Here is a 25707-nt window from a genome sequence, read left to right as displayed (position 1 = left end):
AAACTTAAGGATCCCATTAGAGAAGATTTTTGGATATTGCCTCCTTCACTTTTGTGTGTGTGTGTGTGTGTGTGTGTGTGTGTGTGTGTGTGTGTTTTGTTTTGTTTTGTTTTGCTTTTTTTTAATTTGTTTTTTTTTTTTTCTTGCTCTTTTTTTTTTTTTTTTTTTGGTCTTCTCCAGAGTCCTATATTTGGAAGTCAAAATTGTGTTTAGTTCTGTTTTTTTTTTTTTTTTTTTTTTCATTAGGAACAAATCGAGTTCACCTGTTTCATTGAATGTTCCTTTCTTCTCTAGAAGAAAATGCTCAGCTTATCTAGGTAGTTTATTCTTGGCTTCATTCCAAGTTATTTTGCCCTTTGGAATGTCACTTTCCAGGCGCTTCAATCCTTTAATCTGGAGGCACCTAGAACCTGAGTGATGTTTATTGTGGCTCCTAGGAATTTGAATTGTAATTTTTTTTTCCTAGCTGCTTTTAGTATTTTTTCCCCTTAGTCTAATAGCTGTGAAGTTTAGACCACATATTCTTTAGGGTTTATATTTTGGGGTCTCTTTCAGAAGGTTTTTGATGAATTCTTTCAATACCTATTTTACTTTCTGATTCCATTATATCTGGGATATTATCTGTGATGATATCCTGTAAAATAGAGTGTAGGCTCTTTTTTTCATCATTTCAAGAAATCCAGTAATCCTCAGATTCTCTCTCCTAGATCTATTTTCCATGTGTGTTGTTTTTTGCAAGTGGATGTTTATATTATTTTTCGATTTTTCCATTTTTTGGTTTTGCTAGACTGATTCTTGACGTCTCAAGGATTCATGCATTTCTATTTTCCTTCAGTTCAGATTTTTCATTAGCTACTTTCTTCATTAGCTTCTATTAAACTTCTTTTTGCACATGTCCTATTGAACTTTTAAATGAGTTGTTTTGCTGTATGGAATATTTTTGTTTTCCATTTCGCTCATTTTTTTAAACTGAGTTATTTTCTTCTTTCAATTCACAAATCCTATTTACCTTGGAATTCTGTTTCTTTTCCAATTCCAAAAGGGTGTTTCCCTGGAAGTGCTTTACCTTTTCCAATTCACATTTGAGGAAGTTGTTTTCTTTTTCCACTTATTGAATTTTTTCTTTTAGTGAGTTATAAGCCCTTTGTGTGCTCTCTTGCATAGCTTCTCTTCCCTTTCCCCTTTTTTCTTCTAGCTCTCTTTTTCAGATCTTATATAAAAGTTTCTAGAAGATCCCCTGTGGGGTTTTGGTGGATAATGCCTGCTACTAGCCTCTTCAGGTTTGGAAACCTGCTCTCTTTCTGTGTAGGAGCTATTAACAATTAGAATCCATTGGGATTTTTAAAATAATTTTTAAAAGCCCTTAGTTTCTGAATTCAGGGCACAGAGGTAACCAGCTTCCTCTACAAAGCAGGGATAGATAGATGGACAGTAGCTGTGCTGAACTGAGGCTGCAAAGAGTGGCTGAGCTGTGGAAGTGCCCTGTTTAGAACCCTGCCGCAGAAGTTCATTGGCCCATGAAGAGTCCCGCTCCAGCCATGTAGAATTCTGGCTTCCCTGAGCAGAATCCCCATGCTGTTGGAGATGTGTGGCTGCCCTGGGCAAAAGCCCTGCACTGCAGAATGGGGCTGCAAGGCGGTGGTGTGGTCTATGCTGAGTCACATCTGGTGTTGGCTAGGTCCTGTTCAATTCTAGCTTGTTTTGGAGTACAGTCTCCCTTTGGCTTTTCTATAACTTCTCTGCTGATCTATTGCTTTGCTACCAAAACAGAGCAACAAACCTGTGGTAGAGTTCTCCCGGAAAATTCTCCTCCTGTAGAGACTGAGCCTGCCCCCAGGATACTCAGCTTGCTAGCTTCCTGATTCTGCCTCCCTGCCTGCACTGGCCTCCTCCCCATGATCAGGACAAAATTTTTTCTGGTGATCTTCCACTTTATCTTCGGCTGGTAATGTGTTGTATCTAAAGGGCTCAAACTCCAAAGAGGTGTGCTGGAATCAAACCACCTAGCAAGTAAGGCTTATTACCTATTGGACAATAACTCTCTTAGCATAAGCTTGGAAAAAATGGCCCTTCTCACTATTGCGTGCTGGCTCAATCTTTCGTTGTATATACATTATTGTAGGAGAGATCAGTGTGGAGTGAGACAAGCCAGGGTCACTTTGGAGGAGGACGAGCAGAAGGGAGGTTGCTGGAGAGCTTTTGGCAGATTTCTCCATCCCCTTCACTTGTCCCCCTTAAGACCAAGGACTTTTGCTTTTCCTGACTCCAGCTGATTCTGAGGCCTCTGGAGAGCTAGCCCAGCCTTCACAGTTGTATTCCCAATATTCATAGATTTTAACAGTCAAGCACCATTTCAGAAGCTGAATTTGGTAAGGAGTAGTGAGGGTAGAAGAGAAGCTTCGAATGAAACATATGCCTTCTCTACCATCTTGGTTCTGCCCCTCAGACTATTCTTTAAACTTATAAGTTCTAAAGTTGAAGCTTAATTCTTTGAGCACATAAGGAGAAGACCAGACTCAGTGGAAAGGAACCCTGATTTTGGGAAATACTTAAGGCAAAAAGCAAAGAGGGTGTCTGGGCCTGCTGTGGATAGATAGTTCATGGAACGATGGCATTTTGTCAGACAAGGCAACGGTGGAGGATAGGTATTTCTGGTGTATTATTGTTCAAGGAACAGTAATCTATGAGTCAATGACTAAACAATAGCAAAGTGCTCTCCAGGGACTTAAAGACAATTGCTCTTCTGTAGAAAAATCACTTAGTCTTCCTGGGCAATAATTGGTAAATCAGTCCAGAAACCTTTTAAGGTGCTATTGCAGAAACATGCACATTGTGCACTCTTTTCATTGGACTAAGGATGACGTGCTGAGGAAAGACTACTCTTGATTTGGAGGGATGTAAATTACAATTACATCATTACAGTACACTGAGTAGAAAGCAATCACTATACCACTGGGGCAATCATACTGAACTAGAAAACTCACATGCTAAACTAGATAACCATTGTCTTATAGATTCCACAGAGTTAAGACCTTTTTGAAATCAATCACACAGAACCTGAAGTATATTTCTTGACATTCCTGCCCTTTGCATCTAGTATGATATAATCTAGTATAGAGTAGAGTATGTGATCTCTATGGGATATAAACTATATAGTATCTATCTAATATATATCTGTTAGGATTCTTCCAAGGTGCTAAGCCACTGGAAGGGATAAGAGACAATAAAGATCGAATTCAGTATAGTTCAGTAGGATTGGTGTGGTCCTACAAGGAGCCGTTATGGGCCAGAACTTGAAACAAGGTACTTATGTACATAAGGATCTGGACTTTTGGCAACCGAACATGGGACAGACACAATCCTGATTTCAGGGGAAAAGTCTCGGCTGCAGATCTCAGCCTCTGATCTTGATGCAGTCGAAATGTCTCTGGGACCCAGAAAGTACGCAGAGTGAGTACAACCAGGAAACTTTGTTAAAGAAGAAAATAGAATTTCGGCAAAATGAGGTAAATTTTTAGAAAGTAGCCTTCTGTTTCTCTTCAAGGAAAATGTATAGAGAGCATTGTCCAGGTAATGGAAAGGCCAGGATAGATTGTAATACAGGGAGCAGATCACACAAAACTTTTAAGAACTGTGCATTGCATATCTCCTTTGTTCTCTATGGGAAAAGAGTTGGATCTAGAGGATTGGAAATTATTAGGAGAACAACTTGGTCAATACTACAACACAAATGGACCTGACTCACTTTCCAAAGATACACGTAATCCATAGGATTTAATCCCAATGGTGTTAGGAAATTACATAATTTACAGAATAAGGAAAAAGAAGAAAGAGCAAGGGGGAGAGGTGTCAACTTAATTAGGTGAAAAGAATGAAGAATCAGATAAGAATGCAGTTAAGTATAATTCTGAGAGTGGCAATTCACAACAGGAGCATGTCCCATCTCCTGCTCCCTCAATTAACCCTTCATGGGTGGAGGAAGAAGGAGGAGGGGAAGAGGCAGAGACACAAAGAGATGGGCCTGTTAAGCAGCCTATGGAAAAATTAGAAAAAAAAAAAAAAAAAAAAAACATTGGTTAAGGCAAAAAATGAAGGACAGGATGTCAGTGATTTTATAGATGCATACCCTGGGATTGAAGAGCTTGACTCTTCAGGTCAACAAAGAAGATACATTCCTTTTGATTTGGATAAAATTAAGGATTTGAAAAAAGTTTGCTCTTTTCATGGGGCTACATCCTCTTATGTTACAATGTTCCTAGATAATTTGTGTTATGAAATGCTAACCTCGAGTGTTTGGAAATCCCTAGCAAGGACAGGTTTAGAACGTGGACAAAACTTGCTGTGGTTTTTCAGTATCGTGAATTATGTAGGATTCAAGTCAGATGCAATAGGCAAACAGCAGTTAAAGTCCAGATCCTGTATTGTGTCCTTCAACATCCTGAATCTTTTCCTGAACTCTGAAGTCTGAAGTCTGAACTCGAGAATGGCTAAGTACCGACTGAGCACCCAGTAAGGATTCTACCATGAAGTCTCATGAGTTAACCAGTGAGCCAACTCCTTTAAAGGAATGAACTCCTTTCAAGGTGTGGACAAAGGACATAAGTACATTAAGTACCTTGTTTCAAGTTGGGGCCCATAACATCTCCTTGTAGCATCAGATCAATCATACTGAACCATACTAAATTTAATAAGTATTGTCTCTTCTCCATTCCAGTGACTGAGCACTTTGTAAGGATCCTAACACATATCTATGCAGTATAAAATCTAATATATAATCTGGTGCGATATAATTTACATCTAGCATGATATCATCACTCTTGTTGGCATATGTTCAGGATGCTGTTGTGATGTAATAGTAATGGGGTACTTAAGGGCTGAGAGAACTGAGGACAGAGTCAGTCAAGTCAGTCAGTCAGTCACACTGGACAGACTGTGAAGGAGACAGACTGTGGCAGACACAGACTGTGAGAATGAATGCTTTTGACTCTATTCCTGACTATGCTCTTGGTAGTTAACCTGCTGAGACCAAGACCTATCCCCAGGACCTCCAGAAAGAGGCCCGGGACATCACAATTCCCTAGAGGCCTTTTAGTTCTCATTGACATAGTGAAGTAGGCTTTTGAGCTATCTGAGAATTATAGCAAAAAGTAAAATCTCAGAATCTCCTTGTTAGGTCATCAAAGCCAACCCATACTTGAATAAAGAACCCACTCTATCACACAAGTAGTGATTCAGAATTTGTTTCCAGGCATGTACTTGTGGCAGTGAATGAATGTTGAAAGGAAAGAATGTGTATATGAAGGAAAGAAATCATGTATGCCTGCATGGATGTATGCATGATGGAGACATGGATGGATGGATGAATGTAGGAATAAGGAAGCCTTTCTGAAACCTAAGGTTCGATTGAGGTTGGGAAGAACAAAACTTCCTAGACTGAAAAATGAACAGTAGTCAAGATTTCTTTCATTCTGCAAGCAATACACAACAAAAGGGGGTGGGGCAGAGTGGAGGAGGTGCAACTGAAGAGACTAAGGAAGAGTCTAATCAATAATTGGAATCACCTGATTTGAGTTGATTAGATCACTGATAGGGGAATCCCTTGACCAAACAGACTTTGTGCTTAACATCTTCAGAAAGAGGGCTATAAAAGGCCACATTACTTTCATTTCCACATCATCCTCAGAGAGCAAAGAGCATGGTTCTTGGCTCTTTCATGGCAGCACAGCCACTTCTTTTTACATAAAAGCCATTGAAACCTTTTCTTTCCCGGAGTTATTTTCAACCTTGAAGACTAAGACATCTGGGAAAAGTCATGGAGAGGAGGGATAGCGACAAAGATATGGGTGAAAGGAGAAAGCATGTGGAAGAGGAGTCCAGCCAATCTGACAACCAAGAAGAAACTGGGCGACTACTTCAGGAGAAGAACTACCCCACCACTTCATTTGACACTTTAGATTCCCTCTTGATGGAATATCTTGAGAAGAGCCAAAAAGAGGATCAGAGTCAGATGGTAGCAAAGTCAATGTTCCTACCATCATCCTCACAGATTGCCACAAAGGGAGATCAGAAAATTGATGGACAAGTCAAGACATGCTTCCCAGAGGCACTTAACTTGGAAGCGAAAACAAAAAACTCTGGAGGTCCTGGGCAAAATTTGGCTGAAAATGCATGGAGATCAGAAACACTCCAGCCAACTTCACCAAAGCCATACTGTCTAATGCTCTCAAGGGACCCTCTATCATTGTCAATGACTTTTCTTAATGAACTTCCTGAAGACCAGACCAGAGAGCAAGAATCAGAATTGGAAAAGAAGAAGAAGGAACCAAACATCAAGAAACGTTCAAGGAATAGTGATTCCCAAGACTTGGATGTGAGCATCTCCAAAAAAAGAGCTCTTGCCAACACTCAAGACAAAGACATCTTTCAAAAGGAGTCTGACAGAGTCACTTGTTGGAAAAGACTGCCTCCTCTTTCGGGTCCAGATCACATGGAACTAAACTTTGAGCTTGCTGATTTCTATATGGAACCAACTTTTCATCCTCAGGAGCCAACAAGGAATCAAAAGATTCCACACTTAGACCAGAGAAAGCACAAAAACATAGAAAACCCCACCAGAGACAAAGGTGTGCAGAAGACATGCCCCAGTGAGACTTATGGAAGGATCCAGTATGAAGCACAAGAATCCAATCTACTTAGAGATGAGGGAAATGGGAGAGCATTGCAGTCCACCAGTCATACCCCAAACACATTTGATGTTTTAGACAAGCTCTTGGACAACCTAAGTGAAGAACAGAAGGAGCCAAATCACAACACAAGGACTGAATTGGATGGGAGGATCCAGGATGAAGCAGAGAAATCCATTCTACTCAAAGATGAGGAAAGACGAACGGCATTGCAGTCCACCAGTATTACCCCAAACACATTGGATGTTTTAGAGAGCCTCGTGGCCAAACTCAGTGAAGAAAAGAATGAGGCAAGTCACAACCAAAGGCCTGAATTGGATGGAAGGATCCAATATGAAGCACAGAAATCCAATCTCCTTAAAACTGAGGAAAAAGGAAGAGCATTGCAGTCCACCAGTCATATCTCCAACACCTTTGATGTTTTAGATGCCCTCTTGGCCAAACTAAATGAAGAAAAGAATGAGCCAAGTCACAACCAAGGGGGTGGATTAATAATGACTTCTGATTCCCAAATTCAAGTTGCCTCAGAAAAGTGAATGAAGAAGCAGGTTGATAACAGTGGGACTGTTAAGAATCAAGAACATAGTGAATTTCAGATTAACAATCACCTCCTGGATCCAATGACCAATGAATATCACCACCTGAAACAATTTTCAGATGCAAAAAAAAACAGCTTCAGAATAGGGTGATAGGAAATTCAAGAAAGAGTTCTTCCATCATCCCTAGATCCCCATCTCTCATTGATCCCCATAGAGAGCATATGGAAAATAGATGAAAAAAAGTCTTGCTAATTTTCATTAGCAATTAACATTGTATAGGCTTCATGGGCTTATATACTTTCTAAATGTAAAGTTTTTAAACGCAGAGATTGCTTCCATATGACTCATAAGGGGAATTCCCCCTCATTCCCATAAGGAGAAAGCATCTTCTTCTATGTTGGGAAATATCTAGCTTGTAGGAGAATCTTCCTTATATTAAACTGAAATTGTCCTGATTGTGGGAACATTACTTTTCAGTAAAGTAAGGGAATAAATTAAGAACAATTTATGGGAGGTAAACTTAAGGATCCCATTAGAGAAGATTTTTGGATATTGCCTCCTTCACTTTTGTGTGTGTGTGTGTGTGTGTGTGTGTGTGTGTTTTGTTTTGTTTTGTTTTGCTTTTTTTTAATTTGTTTTTTTTTTTCTTGCTCTTTTTTTTTTTTTTTTTGGTCTTCTCCAGAGTCCTATATTTGGAAGTCAAAATTGTGTTTAGTTCTGTTTTTTTTTTTTTTTTTTTTTTCATTAGGAACAAATCGAGTTCACCTGTTTCATTGAATGTTCCTTTCTTCTCTAGAAGAAAATGCTCAGCTTATCTAGGTAGTTTATTCTTGGCTTCATTCCAAGTTATTTTGCCCTTTGGAATGTCACTTTCCAGGCGCTTCAATCCTTTAATCTGGAGGCACCTAGAACCTGAGTGATGTTTATTGTGGCTCCTAGGAATTTGAATTGTAATTTTTTTTTTCCTAGCTGCTTTTAGTATTTTTTCCCCTTAGTCTAATAGCTGTGAAGTTTAGACCACATATTCTTTAGGGTTTATATTTTGGGGTCTCTTTCAGAAGGTTTTTGATGAATTCTTTCAATACCTATTTTACTTTCTGATTCCATTATATCTGGGATATTATCTGTGATGATATCCTGTAAAATAGAGTGTAGGCTCTTTTTTTCATCATTTCAAGAAATCCAGTAATCCTCAGATTCTCTCTCCTAGATCTATTTTCCATGTGTGTTGTTTTTTGCAAGTGGATGTTTATATTATTTTTCGATTTTTCCATTTTTTGGTTTTGCTAGACTGATTCTTGACGTCTCAAGGATTCATGCATTTCTATTTTCCTTCAGTTCAGATTTTTCATTAGCTACTTTCTTCATTAGCTTCTATTAAACTTCTTTTTGCACATGTCCTATTGAACTTTTAAATGAGTTGTTTTGCTGTATGGAATATTTTTGTTTTCCATTTCGCTCATTTTTTTAAACTGAGTTATTTTCTTCTTTCAATTCACAAATCCTATTTACCTTGGAATTCTGTTTCTTTTCCAATTCCAAAAGGGTGTTTCCCTGGAAGTGCTTTACCTTTTCCAATTCACATTTGAGGAAGTTGTTTTCTTTTTCCACTTATTGAATTTTTTCTTTTAGTGAGTTATAAGCCCTTTGTGTGCTCTCTTGCATAGCTTCTCTTCCCTTTCCCCTTTTTTCTTCTAGCTCTCTTTTTCAGATCTTATATAAAAGTTTCTAGAAGATCCCCTGTGGGGTTTTGGTGGATAATGCCTGCTACTAGCCTCTTCAGGTTTGGAAACCTGCTCTCTTTCTGTGTAGGAGCTATTAACAATTAGAATCCATTGGGATTTTTAAAATAATTTTTAAAAGCCCTTAGTTTCTGAATTCAGGGCACAGAGGTAACCAGCTTCCTCTACAAAGCAGGGATAGATAGATGGACAGTAGCTGTGCTGAACTGAGGCTGCAAAGAGTGGCTGAGCTGTGGAAGTGCCCTGTTTAGAACCCTGCCGCAGAAGTTCATTGGCCCATGAAGAGTCCCGCTCCAGCCATGTAGAATTCTGGCTTCCCTGAGCAGAATCCCCATGCTGTTGGAGATGTGTGGCTGCCCTGGGCAAAAGCCCTGCACTGCAGAATGGGGCTGCAAGGCGGTGGTGTGGTCTATGCTGAGTCACATCTGGTGGTGGCTAGGTCCTGTTCAATTCTAGCTTGTTTTGGAGTACAGTCTCCCTTTGGCTTTTCTATAACTTCTCTGCTGATCTATTGCTTTGCTACCAAAACAGAGCAACAAACCTGTGGTAGAGTTCTCCCGGAAAATTCTCCTCCTGTAGAGACTGAGCCTGCCCCCAGGATACTCAGCTTGCTAGCTTCCTGATTCTGCCTCCCTGCCTGCACTGGCCTCCTCCCCATGATCAGGACAAAATTTTTTCTGGTGATCTTCCACTTTATCTTCGGCTGGTAATGTGTTGTATCTAAAGGGCTCAAACTCCAAAGAGGTGTGCTGGAATCAAACCACCTAGCAAGTAAGGCTTATTACCTATTGGACAATAACTCTCTTAGCATAAGCTTGGAAAAAATGGCCCTTCTCACTATTGCGTGCTGGCTCAATCTTTCGTTGTATATACATTATTGTAGGAGAGATCAGTGTGGAGTGAGACAAGCCAGGGTCACTTTGGAGGAGGACGAGCAGAAGGGAGGTTGCTGGAGAGCTTTTGGCAGATTTCTCCATCCCCTTCACTTGTCCCCCTTAAGACCAAGGACTTTTGCTTTTCCTGACTCCAGCTGATTCTGAGGCCTCTGGAGAGCTAGCCCAGCCTTCACAGTTGTATTCCCAATATTCATAGATTTTAACAGTCAAGCACCATTTCAGAAGCTGAATTTGGTAAGGAGTAGTGAGGGTAGAAGAGAAGCTTCGAATGAAACATATGCCTTCTCTACCATCTTGGTTCTGCCCCTCAGACTATTCTTTAAACTTATAAGTTCTAAAGTTGAAGCTTAATTCTTTGAGCACATAAGGAGAAGACCAGACTCAGTGGAAAGGAACCCTGATTTTGGGAAATACTTAAGGCAAAAAGCAAAGAGGGTGTCTGGGCCTGCTGTGGATAGATAGTTCATGGAACGATGGCATTTTGTCAGACAAGGCAACGGTGGAGGATAGGTATTTCTGGTGTATTATTGTTCAAGGAACAGTAATCTATGAGTCAATGACTAAACAATAGCAAAGTGCTCTCCAGGGACTTAAAGACAATTGCTCTTCTGTAGAAAAATCACTTAGTCTTCCTGGGCAATAATTGGTAAATCAGTCCAGAAACCTTTTAAGGTGCTATTGCAGAAACATGCACATTGTGCACTCTTTTCATTGGACTAAGGATGACGTGCTGAGGAAAGACTACTCTTGATTTGGAGGGATGTAAATTACAATTACATCATTACAGTACACTGAGTAGAAAGCAATCACTATACCACTGGGGCAATCATCCTGAACTAGAAAACTCACATGCTAAACTAGATAACCATTGTCTTATAGATTCCACAGAGTTAAGACCTTTTTGAAATCAATCACACAGAACCTGAAGTATATTTCTTGACATTCCTGCCCTTTGCATCTAGTATGATATAATCTAGTATAGAGTAGAGTATGTGATCTCTATGGGATATAAACTATATAGTATCTATCTAATATATATCTGTTAGGATTCTTCCAAGGTGCTAAGCCACTGGAAGGGATAAGAGACAATAATGATCGAATTCAGTATAGTTCAGTAGGATTGGTGTGGTCCTACAAGGAGCCGTTATGGGCCAGAACTTGAAACAAGGTACTTATGTACATAAGGATCTGGACTTTTGGCAACCGAACATGGGACAGACACAATCCTGATTTCAGGGGAAAAGTCTCGGCTGCAGATCTCAGCCTCTGATCTTGATGCAGTCGAATTGTCTCTGGGACCCAGAAAGTAGGCAGAGTGAGTACAACCAGGAAACTTTGTTAAAGAAGAAAATAGAATTTCGGCAAAATGAGGTAAATTTTTAGAAAGTAGCCTTCTGTTTCTCTTCAAGGAAAATGTATAGAGAGCATTGTCCAGGTAATGGAAAGGCCAGGATAGATTGTAATACAGGGAGCAGATCACACAAAACTTTTAAGAACTGTGCATTGCATATCTCCTTGGTTCTCTATGGGAAAAGAGTTGGATCTAGAGGATTGGAAATTATTAGGAGAACAACTTGGTCAATACTACAACACAAATGGACCTGACTCACTTTCCAAAGATACACGTAATCCATAGGATTTAATCCCAATGGTGTTAGGAAATTACATAATTTACAGAATAAGGAAAAAGAAGAAAGAGCAAGGGGGAGAGGTGTCAACTTAATTAGGTGAAAAGAATGAAGAATCAGATAAGAATGCAGTTAAGTATAATTCTGAGAGTGGCAATTCACAACAGGAGCATGTCCCATCTCCTGCTCCCTCAATTAACCCTTCATGGGTGGAGGAAGAAGGAGGAGGGGAAGAGGCAGAGACACAAAGAGATGGGCCTGTTAAGCAGCCTATGGAAAAATTAGAAAAAAAAAAAAAAAAAAAAAAAAAAAAACATTGGTTAAGGCAAAAAATGAAGGACAGGATGTCAGTGATTTTATAGATGCATACCCTGGGATTGAAGAGCTTGACTCTTCAGGTCAACAAAGAAGATACATTCCTTTTGATTTGGATAAAATTAAGGATTTGAAAAAAGTTTGCTCTTTTCATGGGGCTACATCCTCTTATGTTACAATGTTCCTAGATAATTTGTGTTATGAAATGCTAACCTCGAGTGTTTGGAAATCCCTAGCAAGGACAGGTTTAGAACGTGGACAAAACTTGCTGTGGTTTTGCAGTATCGTGAATTATGTAGGATTCAAGTCAGATGCAATAGGCAAACAGCAGTTAAAGTCCAGATCCTGTATTGTGTCCTTCAACATCCTGAATCTTTTCCTGAACTCTGAAGTCTGAAGTCTGAACTCGAGAATGGCTAAGTACCGACTGAGCACCCAGTAAGGATTCTACCATGAAGTCTCATGAGTTAACCAGTGAGCCAACTCCTTTAAAGGAATGAACTCCTTTCAAGGTGTGGACAAAGGACATAAGTACATTAAGTACCTTGTTTCAAGTTGGGGCCCATAACATCTCCTTGTAGCATCAGATCAATCATACTGAACCATACTAAATTTAATAAGTATTGTCTCTTCTCCATTCCAGTGACTGAGCACTTTGTAAGGATCCTAACACATATCTATGCAGTATAAAATCTAATATATAATCTGGTGCGATATAATTTACATCTAGCATGATATCATCACTCTTGTTGGCATATGTTCAGGATGCTGTTGTGATGTAATAGTAATGGGGTACTTAAGGGCTGAGAGAACTGAGGACAGAGTCAGTCAAGTCAGTCAGTCAGTCACACTGGACAGACTGTGAAGGAGACAGACTGTGGCAGACACAGACTGTGAGAATGAATGCTTTCGACTCTATTCCTGACTATGCTCTTGGTAGTTAACCTGCTGAGACCAAGACCTATCCCCAGGACCTCCAGAAAGAGGCCCGGGACATCACAATTCCCTAGAGGCCTTTTAGTTCTCATTGACATAGTGAAGTAGGCTTTTGAGCTATCTGAGAATTATAGCAAAAAGTAAAATCTCAGAATCTCCTTGTTAGGTCATCAAAGCCAACCCATACTTGAATAAAGAACCCACTCTATCACACAAGTAGTGATTCAGAATTTGTTTCCAGGCATGTTTGTGGCAGTGAATGAATGTTGAAAGGAAAGATTGTGTATAAGAAGGAAAGAAATCATGTATGCCTGCATGGATGCATGCATGATGGAGACATGGATGGATGGATGAATGTAGGAATAAGGAATAATAATTTAATTAATATAGGAATAATAATTTAATTTTTTTTTCTTGCTCTTTTTTTTTTTTTTTGGTCTTCTCCAGAGTCCTATATTTGGAAGTCAAAATTGTGTTTAGTTCTGTTTTTTTTTTTTTTTTTTTCCATTAGGAATAAATCGAGTTCACCTGTTTCATTGAATGTTCCTTTCTTCTCTAGAAGAAATTGCTCAGCTTATCCAGGTAGTTTATTCTTGGCTGCATTCCAAGTTATTTTGCCCTTTGGAATGTCACATTCTAGGCGCTTCAATCCTTTAATGTGGAGGCACCTAGAACCTGAGTGATGTTTATTGTGGCTCCTAGGAATTTGAATTGTAATTTTTTTTCCTAGCCGCTTTTAGTATTTTTTCCCCTTAGTCTAATAGCTGTGAAGTTTAGACCACATATTCTTTAGTGTTTATATTTATATTGTACAATTTTTAAAAATATATTTATATGTTACCAGAAATATTATATTTACATATTATTCATCATATAATATAATATAATATAATATAATATAATATAATATAATATAATATAATATAATATAATATAATATAATATAATATAATAATATAATATAATATAATATAATATAATATAATATAATATAATATAATATAATATAATATAATATATCTATGATAATATTACTCAATTGTTGGTATTTGTTTTAGTGGCTGATTAATTTTACACTTAAATGCTTAAATAAATCTAAGTTGCACACATTGGTTTTAATCTTTACCTTTTACTAATATTTGCATTTAAAACACCTTTTTTCATATTATAATTCCTCAGGTATTTTTATTAGACTAATATTTTTTTTTCTTGCATTAATAGGTTACTTAATAGTTGATCTAGTTCTACCTTTTTGCTGCTAATGCTATTTATTATAGAAAACAAACGTCTTCAGTTTTTAATAACTAAAAAATGGTTATATATTTTCTAGAAAAATAAAAGTCTTAATCCCAGAGAATTTAATCCACTTAATAAGTTCATTCAAATAATTCTTTGTCCTTCTTTTGTATTGATCAAGTGCAATTTCTTTAAAATATTCATAGCTATTTGTGATTTTCCCAGATCAATTTTATCAGCAAAGTATCTTTAATTTAAGACGAAAAACAAAAAATTATTTATAACACCGTTTTATTTTATTGATATATATTTAATATTTATAAATGTTATACACACACACACACACACACACATATATATATATATGAATGTTGATTATTTATATGGGTTTATTTTGTATCCTTCAACTTTGCTGATATTGTACATATTTTTTCTAATAGCTTTTTATTAGAATCTCTGTGGGTTTTCTTAATTATACCACTAGTATATTCATCTGCAAAGTAAAGATAATTTGTTTTCCTCATTACCTGCTCTAATTCCTTGTTAAGCCTCTTCCTATCCTTCTTGTAACATGCTCTCCTGGGCAGTTACAATTACTAGTGTGTCCTAAGACCCACCAGAGTACCTTTGATCACTGTGCTTAGCAGTGTGAACTCTACCTGGCTTGCCTCTGCTGAGGCCTTCAAAGGTCTCTGGCCACAATCTCTTGAATCTATAGCTTAATAACCGGTAGCACACTCAAGAACAGCCACGTGTAATCTTAAAAGCCTTTATTATACCTACTCACATAATGCCCTAACTTATGCCCTTACTTGTTGGTTCCCTAGTGAACACCTGGTCAGAAGACCCACGTGTTCACTACCAAAATCCTTACCTCTTTTGGCTACCCATCTTGGCTTGGCCACCCAGGCTAGGAAGCCAGGGTGAAGAATGCCAAGTTAAAGAGAGCGATTGCTGCCTGCAGTGGGCTTACATAGGGCCTGTGAGGTCACACACAGCCAATCAGCGAGAGAGTCACCCATTATGAAGCTATCTCAAAATGGACAGGATCCCACCTACAAGGCAGTCCTAATATCCACAGAAATTACTTCCGGGCCTCAATGATGCGCTGTGGCGCAGCCCATTTAAAGGGCCCTTACACTTCTTCTTGCCAAAGCTAGAATTTCTAATACCATATTGAATCATAATGGTGATGGGGGCAACCTGGTTTCACCTCTGATCTTATTGGGAATCGTTTCAGTTTATTTCCATTGCTTAAGATGCTTACTGAGGTTTTAAATAGATGCTACTGAGCATTTTAAGGAAAAGTCTATTTATTCCTATATTTTCAAGGTTTATTTAATTGGAATGGATGTTGGATCTTATCAAATGCATCTATTGAGATGATCATATATTTTTGCTAATTTGGTTATTGATATAGTCAATAATTCTAATAGTTTTCCTAATATTGAACCAGCTCTGCATTCCTGCTATAAATCCTGCTTGGTCATGGTGTATTAATTATCCTGGTGATGATTTTCTTTAGTCTTTTTGCTAACATTTTATTTAAAATTTTAGCATCAATATTCGTTAGAGAGTTTCATCTATAATTTTCTTTCCCTCTATTTGGTATATGTATCAGTACCATGTCTGTGTCATAAAAGGAGTTTGGTAGGACTTCTTCAATCCATATTTTTTTTTACATAGTTTATATAGCATTCCGAGTTTATTGTGATTTACCTGTTTGGTATAATTCACATGTAAATCCATCTGGTCCTGGGAATTTTTTCTTAAAGAGTCAATTGCTTGATCTACTTCTTTTTTCCTGAAATGTGAATATTTAAGCAATTTATATCCTTCTATGTTTATCTGGGAAGCCTATATCTTTGAATTTAGTCATCCATTTTACTAAGGTTATCAAAATTATTGCTGTAAAGTTGGGTAAAGTAATTTCTAATTATTGCTTTAATTTACTCTTGATTGGTGGAAAGTTCTTTATCTAGTTTTCCTTTTAATTTTAGAATTTCAAGGTTAACATTTGATTGGGGGTTTTTAATTTGCTCTTTTTCTAGCTTTTTAAAGTGCAAATCCAATTCATGGATCTTCACTTTCTCTATTTTATTCAAATAAGCCTCTAAATATACAAAATGTACCCTTATTACCATTTTGACTGCATCCCACAAATTTAGGTATGTTGTCTCATTGTTGTCATTCTCTTGGATAAAATTATTAATTGTGTCTATGATTTGCTGTTTCACACAATCATTTTTTAAAGATGAGATTATTATTGATTCAGTCTGCTATCAGCCTCCACTTAATGGGAGAGTGCATCCCATTCACATTTACAGTTAAAATGACTAATTCTGTATTTCCTGCTATCATATTATCCCCAGATTATGATTTTTTTCCTTGCCACCTCTGAACCTCTTATCCAGTATTAAACTTATGGCCCTCATTTGCATTACGCAGACCTCCCTCTTTAGTATCCCTCCCTCCTACCTTTAAACTCCTTCCCCTTTATTGTACTTTCCCTTATCATTCTTTTCTTTTCCCTTTTCCTCTCCCACTTTTTAATGAGGTGAGAGAGAATTCTCTGTAAAACAAATGTGTCAATTACTTTCTCTTTGAACGAACTCTGATGAGCCTAAGATTAATACAATATTCCTCCCTCTCTCTAAATTCCCTCAGATATGATATGTTTTCTTTGCTTCTTTGTGGGATGTAGTTTGCCTCTTTTTATCTCCCCTTTTCCATTTTTCTGATACTATCCCTTTTCCATTTGTAGTTCCCTTTTTATGTTATATCAGTAAAATCAAATTATATATGTCGTCTTTACATATATCCACAATAGAAATACAGTTCTTAAGAGTTCCTTTTACCTTTTTCTGCTTCTCTTGTATCCTATGGTTGGAGATCAAATATTTTTGTTAAAATCTGTTTTTATTTCCTTAGAAACAAATGGAATTAATCTTTTTTATCCATCTTCTTCCATGGAAGAAATTGCTAAATTTAGCTAGGTAGTTTATTCTTGGCTACATTTCAAGTTCTTTTGCCTTTCAGAATATCAGATTCCATCCCTTCAATCCTTTAATGTAGAAGCAACTATATCTTGAGTGACCCTTACTGTGGCACCTTGGTATTTGAATTTTTTTTTTCCTGGCTTCTTGTAATATTTTTTCTTTAGTCTGATAGTTCTGAAATTTGGCCACAGTATTCTATGAATTTTCTTTTTTTAGAGTCTTTTTCACAATGTGTTCTATGAATTCTTTCAATGCCTATTTTACTTTCTAGTTCGATTACCTCTGGGCAGTTCTCTTTGATGATTTCCTGTAAAATAGTATCTAGGCTCTTTTTTTATTATAATTTTCTGGAAGTCCAGTAATCCTCAGATTATCTCTCCTAGATCTATTTTCCAGGGTTGTTTTTCCTAGAAGATATTTAATGTTTCTTTCTATTTTTACATTTTTTTGGGTTTTGCTTGACTGATTCTTGGTGTCTCAATGAATCAATCATTTCTATTTGTTTAGTTCTGATTTGTAATGAGTTATTTTCTTCATTAATTTCTTTACTTCTTTTTGTATATGTCCAATTGAATTTTTAAATGAGATGTTTTGCTCCATGGAAATTTTTTTTTTTTTTCACTTCACTAATTTTTTTTTTTTTTTTTTTTTTTTTTTTTTTTTTAGTGAGTTATTTTCTTTTTCTGATTCACAAATCCTATTTTCCTGGGAGTTCTTTACCTTTTCAAATTCACAAATTCTGTTTCCCTGCACTTGTTGGGAGTTTTTGACCTTTTCCAATTCACATTTCAGGAAATTGTTTACCTTTTCCAATTCACATTTCAGGAAGTTATTACTCTCTTGCATAGCTTCTCTTTCCTTTCCCTGTTTTTCTTCCAGCTTTCTTTTAAGATTTTTAATAGTCTCTTTTAGGAGAGTCTTTTTTATTAGGGACCAACAATTGTCTGGAGACTGTCTGCTATTAGTCTCCTCAGGGTTGAAAATCTCCTCTCTTTCTGTATTGAAGCGAACAATTATCCTTTTAATTTTTTACTCATTTTTTAAAGCTTGTAGGGTCTGCTTTCAGGGCCAGGAGGTTTCTAACTTCCTCTGTAGAATCGGGATAGGTATATGGATGACCTGCCAACCACCTACAAAGAGTGGCCAAGTACAGGATTGCTCTGGGAAATAGTTACCCAATGGAAGTGACTCTGGCTTGCAAGGCTTAGCTGCAGGAGTGCCCTGGGAAGAACCCCTCTGTGTAGATTAATGAGTGCCCTGAGGGAAGAGGCTGAGCAGTGAAAGTGTCACTGTCCCAAAGCAAAGCCTGCTGCAGGGTTTTGGGTGTTAGCAGCTGACCAGCAAATAGCCCTGCATGACTGGAAGTGTCTCTGCCCCGGAAGCACAACCATGCTGGGGAAGTACTATTTCCCTAGCCCAAGCCCCCCACTGTGTAGATTAGAAGCTGCCTTGGGCTGCACCCCCCTGCCATGTAGATTTGCATCTGCTCTGGCCATGCACAATGCAGCTGCACAGTTGTGCTGGTCTATGCTGAGTCATTTACATTTTTGGGTGGGTACAGCCAGATCCTGTTAGGTTCTGGAATTTTTAGAGTTCTATGTACCTCTGGCTTTAATTTCCCTGCTGGTTCACTGCTTTACATTCAAGGCAAATGAGGCATCCTATGGCCGAGTCATTTTTCTAGCCACTGAGGCTACCCCGTCCCTGGTCTGCTCAGGACATCTGTCTTTCCTATCTCCCTGACTACTGCTGGTCTGTTCCCGCCCCTCAGGACAAACCTGCTCTGGTGGTTCTCCAGATTATCTTCTGCTGCTAAGTCATGGTACCTTTAATTCTCATGAATTTAACCAGTCAAGCCCTATTTTTGAGGCTGAAATCAAAGACTGGTCCTAAGGGAATAAGAGGAGCTTAGAAAGTTAAGTGTGCCTTCTCCCCTATCTTTGCTCCACCACTGTTTTTTAGCTTTTATACTTCTCTTGAGTCCTATGTTTGGAGGTAAAATTTTTGTTTAGCTCTGGTCTTTTCATTGGGAATAAATTGAATTCACCTGTTTCATTGAATGTCCACCTTCTTCCCTGGAAGAAAATGCTCAGGTTGTAGTTTATTCTTCGCTGCATTCCAAGTTATTTTGCCCTTTGGAATATCACATTTTAGGCCCTTTGATCCTTTAATGTGGAAGCAGCTAGATCCTGAGTGATCCTTATTGTGGCTCCTTGGTATTTAAAATTTTTTTTTTTTTAAACTGGCTGCTTGTAATATTCCCCCCCCCCCCCCTTAATCTGATAGTTCTAAAATTTAGCCACAATATTCCTTGGAGTTTTTATTTTGAGGTCTTTTTCAGAAGGTCTTTAATGAATTCTTTCAATGCCTATTTTACCTTCTGATTTTATTACATCTGGGCTGATTTCCAGTAAAATAGTGTTTGTGCTCTTTTTTTTTTCTTTTCATCATTTCAGGAAGTCCAATAATCCTCAGCTTATCTCTCCTAAATCTATTTTCCAGGTCCTCTGTTTTTCCAAGTAGATATTTAACATTTTTTTCTACTTTTAAAATTTTTTTTGGTTTTGCTTGACTGATTCTTAATGTCTCAACAAATCATTCATTTCTGTTTGTACAGGTCTGATTTTTAATTAGCTATTTTTTTCATTAGCTTTTTTTGTTTTCTTTTTTTTTTAACTTCTTTTTGTATATGTTCTATTAAGTTTTTAAATGAGTTGTTTTGCTCTATGGAATTTTTTTTTTTCCATTTCACTAATTTTTTAACTGAGTTATTTTCTTTTTTAAATTCACAAATCCTATTTTCCTGGGAGTTCTTTATTTTTTTCCAATTCTGAAATTCTGTTTCCCTGTGAGTTCTTTACCTTTACCAATTCACATTAGAGAAAGTTGTTTTCTTTTCCACTTAATCAAATTTTTCTTTTATTGAATTTTATATACTTTTTCTGTACTCTCTTGCATAGCTTCTGTTTCCTTCTCCCATTTTTCTTCTAGCTTTCTTTTAAGATTTTTATAATTTTTTCCCTAGGAGAGCCTTGTGTTCTGGGTACCAAGTTTCAAACCCCTTTGTTTGTTTGTTTGTTTGTTTCTGGAGGCTGTCTCCTATTAGTCTCATCAGGTTTGGAAACCTTCTCTCTTTCTGTAAAGAAGTTATTAACAGTTAGAATTTGTTTGGCTTATTAAATTATTTTTTAAAAGCCCTTAGGGTCTGCCTTCAGAGCAATGAGATTACCATCTTCCTCTACAGACCTGGATAGATAGATTGACAGTAGCTGTCCTGCAAACAGGCTACAAAGAGCAGCCAAGCTGAGGAAGTGCCCTGTGAAGAGAAGAGCCCCATAGCAGAAGTGGGAAACACAGCCACACGTTTTATAGCCCCAGGCAGAGCCCCATGCTGCGAATATCTGTGGCTGCCCTTGGCAAAAGCCCTATTTTGCAGAATGCATCTGCATAGCTGTGCTGTGGTCCATGCTGAGTCACTTCTGATGCTAAGTGGGTGTAGCCAGGCCTTGTTAAATTTTGGTGTTTTTATGGAGTACACTTTACCTTTGGCATTTATGTAAATTCTCTGCTGATCTACTGCTTTGCAACCAAAACAAAGCAGCCCACCTGTGGTAGAGTTCTTCCTGGAAATTATCCACCCATGGTGACAGCCCCCACCTCCAATTAGCTCAGTGTGCTAGTCTCTGTGTTCTGCCTCTCTGCTCCCACTAATCAGTACAAACCTTTTCTGATAATCTTCTAGATTATCTTCTGTTTGTAATTTATTGTACTCTCTGGATCTGTGAATTTTACCAGCCAAGTAGTATTTCTGAGGGGGAATTTGGTAATTAGTAGTGAGGTAAAAGGGGAGCTTAGAATTATGCATGTGTCTTCTCTGCTATCTTGGCTCTGCCCCCAGTACAATCCTAAAGAGTTCTTTTTTTTTTTCTTTCACCTTTTTATGCTTCTCTTGAAGTCTATATTTGCAGGTCAAATTTTCTGTTCAGGTCTGTTCCTTTAATCAGAAATAAATGGAATTCACTTGTTTCATAATTGTTCCCTGCAAGCAAATGTTCAGTTTAATGGGAAAGTTTATTCTTGGGTGCATTCCAAGTTACTTTCCTTTGGGAATATCATATTCTACCTCTTTGATTCTTTTTTTTTTTTTTTTTACCATTTTTTATTAATTTTAAAATTATAATTTTTTGACAGTACATATGCATGAGTATTTTTTTTATAACATTATCCCTTGTATTCATTTTTCCAAAGTTTCCCCTTTTTCCCTCTACTCCCTCCCCTAGATGACAGGCAATCTTATACATATTAAATGTGCTACAGTATAACCTAGATGCAATATATGTGTGTAAATCCAGTTTTCTTGTTGGATGTTGAGAATTGGATTCTAAAGGTCCATAAATGTCTATAAGTCCATTGTCCATTAGTCTCATCTTGTGTGAGGAAGTCCAATGATTCCTGCTGGTTTTAAAGTTCTTTAACAGTCTTCTTATTATCCATGCTCTTTCAGTGTCAGATGTTTCTTAGATCTTCTTTATTTTGAGGTCTTTCTCTTTTTCTGTCTCTCTCTGATGGATAAGGCGAATATGACTCGTTGGCACCCATCTGATTCCTTCTCCTGCTGAAGAAATACAAGCAAACCCTCTCCCCCAGGCAGTTAACCTATCTGGTCCCTTCCATTCACCACTTTCTGGATCTCTCCACATCACCTGGCGATTATCTAAGGACAGTGGAGATGCTCTCACTGGACACTGCCCTTCTGGTGGGTTATAAAACCTGTCTGCTGGAGCCAGTGCATCTTTGTCAAAAATTAGAAAATTAATGGTATAGAGAACTAAATTTAAAAGTTCCCTAGGGCTACCTGTGGCTCCCCCTTTCTTTTGTTTTTGGAGGAGTGTCTTAATATCTCTGTTTCTTCTCTCTACTATTGCCTGCCCTTGAGGATTAAAGGGAATGCCCGTGGTATGTAAAATCTTATACTGTGCACAAAAGTGTGTAAAATGTTTGGACGTATATGCAGGTCCATTGTCTGTTTTTATTGCTTGTGGCACACCCATAATTGCAAAAGCTTGTATAAGGAATTCAGTGACCACTCGGGCTGTCTCTTTTGCTCCTGGCATTGCAAATGTGAATCCTGAAAAGGTGTCTACCACGACATGAATAAAAGATAGACGACCAAAAGATTTATAATGTAACCTGGGTAGAAAGACAGTAGTGCTAATAGTTTACATTCAATTCCCAGTGTTCCTTCTCTGGGTTTCTGTCCATCATTGATCAACTGGAAGTGAGTTGGATCTTCTTTATGTTGAAGATATCCCCTTCCATCAGAATACATCCTCATACAGTATTGTTGTTGAAGTGTATAGTGATCTTCTGATTCTGCTCATTTCACTAAGCATCAATTCATGTAAGTCTCTCTAAACTTCTCTGTATACAACCTGCTGGTCATTTCTTATAAAACAATAATATTCCATAACATACCATAATTTCACCAACAATTCTCCAATTGATGGATATCCATTCACTTTCCAGTTTCTAACCACTACAAAAAGAGCTGCCACAAACATTTTGGCACATACAGATCCTTTTCTCATCTTTAGTATTTCTTTGGGATATAAGCCCAGTAGTAGCACTGCTGGGTCAAAGGCTATGCACAGTTTAATAACTTTTTGGGCATAGTTCCAAATTGTTCTCTAGAATGGCTGGATTCTTTCACAATATATCTTATAGCCCAAAGAAATACTAAAGAGTGGAAAGGGACCTGTATGTGCCAAAATGTTTGTGGCAGCTCTTTTTGTTGTAGCTAGGAAGTTGAATGGATGCCCATCAATTGGAGAATGGTTGGGTAAATTATGGTATATGAAGGTTATGGAATACAATTGTTCTGTAAGAAATGACCAGCAGGAGGAATACAGAGAGGCTTGGAGAGACTTAAATCAACTGTTGCTGAGTGAAATGAGCAGAACCAGAAGATTGCTGTACACTTCAATGCTGTATGAAAATATATTCCGATGGAAGTGGATATCTTCAACATAAAGAAGATCCAACTCACTTCCAGTTGATCAATGATGTACAGAAATAACTACACCCAGAGATGGAAAACTGGGAAGTGAATGTAAATTGTTAGCACTACTGTCTATCTACCCAGGTTACTTATACCTTCAGAATCTAATACTTAATGTGCAACAAGAAAATGGTATTTACACACATATATTGTATCTAGGTTTTACTGTAACACATGTAAAATGTATGGGATTGCCTGTCATCGGGGGGAGGGAATGGAGGGAGGGGAGATAATTTGAAAAAATGAATACAAGGGATAATACTATAAAAAAATTACTCATGCATATATACTGTGAAAAAAAATTCCAAATAAAAAAAATAAATTAGGGTCAGTTCTCTATATATTTTGGAAATGAGACCTTTATCAGAACTTTTAACTGTACCAATATTTTCCATATTAGTTACTTCCCTTTTAATCTTGTTTGCATTTGTTTGTACAAAAGCTTTTTAATTTGACATAATCAAAATCTTCTATTTTGTGATCTATAATGATCTCTAGTTCTCCTCTGGTCATAAATTCCTCCCTCCTCCACAGGTCTGAGAGTTAGACTGTCCTCTGTTCCTCTAATCGATTTATGAATTCATTCTTTATGCCTAAATCATGGACCCATTTTGATCTTATCCTGGTATATAGTGTTAAGTGTGGGTCCATATCTAATTTCTGCCATACTAATTTCCAGTTTTCCCAGAAGTTTTTTTTCAAATAATGAATTCTTATCCCAAATGTCGGTATCTTTGGGTTTGTAAAATACTAGGTTGTTATAATTGTACCCTATTTTGTCCTGTGTACCTAATCTGTTCCACTGATAGACTAGCCTATTTCTTAGCCAATACCAAATGGTTTTGCTGACTGCTGCTTTATAATATAGTTTTAGATCAGGTACAGCTAGACCACCTTCATCTGACTTTTTTTTTCATTAATTCCCTTGAAATTTTCAACCTTTTATTCTTCCATATGAATTTTGTTTTTATTTTTTCTAGGTCATTAAAAAAGTTTCTTGGGAGTTTGATTGGTATAGCACTAAATAAATAGATTAGTTTTGGGAGTATTGTCATCTTTATTATATTCACTCAGCCTATCCAAGAGCACTGAATGTCTTGCCAATTATTTAAATATGACTTTATTTTTGTGGCAAGTGTTTTGTAATTTTGCTCAAATAATTCCTGACTTTTCTTTGGTAGATGGATTCCCAAATATTTTATACTCTCAACATTAATTTTGAATGGAATTTCTCTTCATATCTCTTGCTGTTGCATTTTGTTGGTAATGTATAAAAATACTGAGGATTTATGTGAATTTATTTTGTATCCAGCAACTTTGCTAAAGTTGTGAATTATTTCTAATAACTTTTTATTAGAATCTCTGGGGTTCTCTAAGTATACCATCATAACATCTGCAAAGAGTGACAGTTTGATTTCCTCTTTACCTATTCTTATTCCTTTAATCTCTTTCATGACTTTTATTGCCAAGGCTAGCATTTCTAGTACATTTCTAATACAATATTGAATAGTAATTGTGACAGTAGGAAATCTTATTTCACTCCTGATCTTACTGGGAAAGCTTCCAGTTGATCGTCATTACATATGATGTTTTCTGACAGTTTTAAATATATGATCCTTATTATTTTAAGGAAAAGTCCATTTATTTCTATACTCTCAAGCGTTTTTAGTAGGAATGGATGTTGGATTTTATCAACTGCTTTTTCTGCATCTATTGAGATGATCATATGGTTTTTGTTAATTTGGTTATTGATATAGTTGATTATGCTAATAGTTTTCCTAATATTGAATCAGCCCTGCATTCTTGGTATAAATCCCACTTGGTCATAGTGTATTATGCTGGGGATGATTTTCTGAAGTCTTTTTACTAATATCTTATTTAAGATTTTAGCATCAATATTTATTAAGGAGATTGGTCTATATTTTTATTTCTCTGTTTTTGACTTGCCTTGTTTAGGTATCAGTACCATATCTGTATCATAAAAGGAGTTTGGTAGGACTCCTTCATCCCCTAATTTTTCAAATAGTTTATATAACATTGGGGTTAATTGTTCTTTAAATTTTTGGTAGAATTCACATGTAAATCCATCTGGTCCTGGTGATTTTTTTTCCTGGGGAGTTGATTAATAGCTTGTTCTATTTCTTTTTTCTGAAATGGGACTATTTAAGCAATTTATCTCCTCCTCTGTTAATCTAGGAAGCCTATATTTTTGGAGGAAGTCACCATTTCACTTAAGTTATCAAATTTATTGTCATAAAGTTGGGCAAAGTAACTCCCTATTATTTCTCTAATTTCCTCTTCATTGGTGTAAAGATCCCCCTTTTCATTTTTAAGACCAACAATTTGATTTTTTTCCTTTCCTTTTTCTCATCAGATTTACCAAAGGTTTATCTATTTTATTGACTTTTTCATAAAATCAACTCTTAGTTTTATTTATTAATTCAATATTTTTTTAAACTTTCAATATTATTGATTTCTCCTTTTAGTTTTAGAATGTCAAGTTTAGTTTTTGGTTGGGGGTTTTTAATTTGGTCTTTTTCTATCTTTTTAAGTTGCAGGCCCAATTCATTAATTTTCTCTATAATTTACTGTTTCACCCAGTCATTCTTTAAGATGACATTATTTAGTTTCCCATTACTTTTTGGTCTATTTACCCCTAACTCCTTATTGAATGT

The sequence above is a fragment of the Sminthopsis crassicaudata genome, chromosome 1 (assembly GCF_048593235.1).
Source record: "Sminthopsis crassicaudata isolate SCR6 chromosome 1, ASM4859323v1, whole genome shotgun sequence".
Taxonomy (NCBI): Eukaryota; Metazoa; Chordata; class Mammalia; order Dasyuromorphia; family Dasyuridae; genus Sminthopsis; species Sminthopsis crassicaudata.
This window is presented reverse-complemented; position numbering follows the sequence as displayed.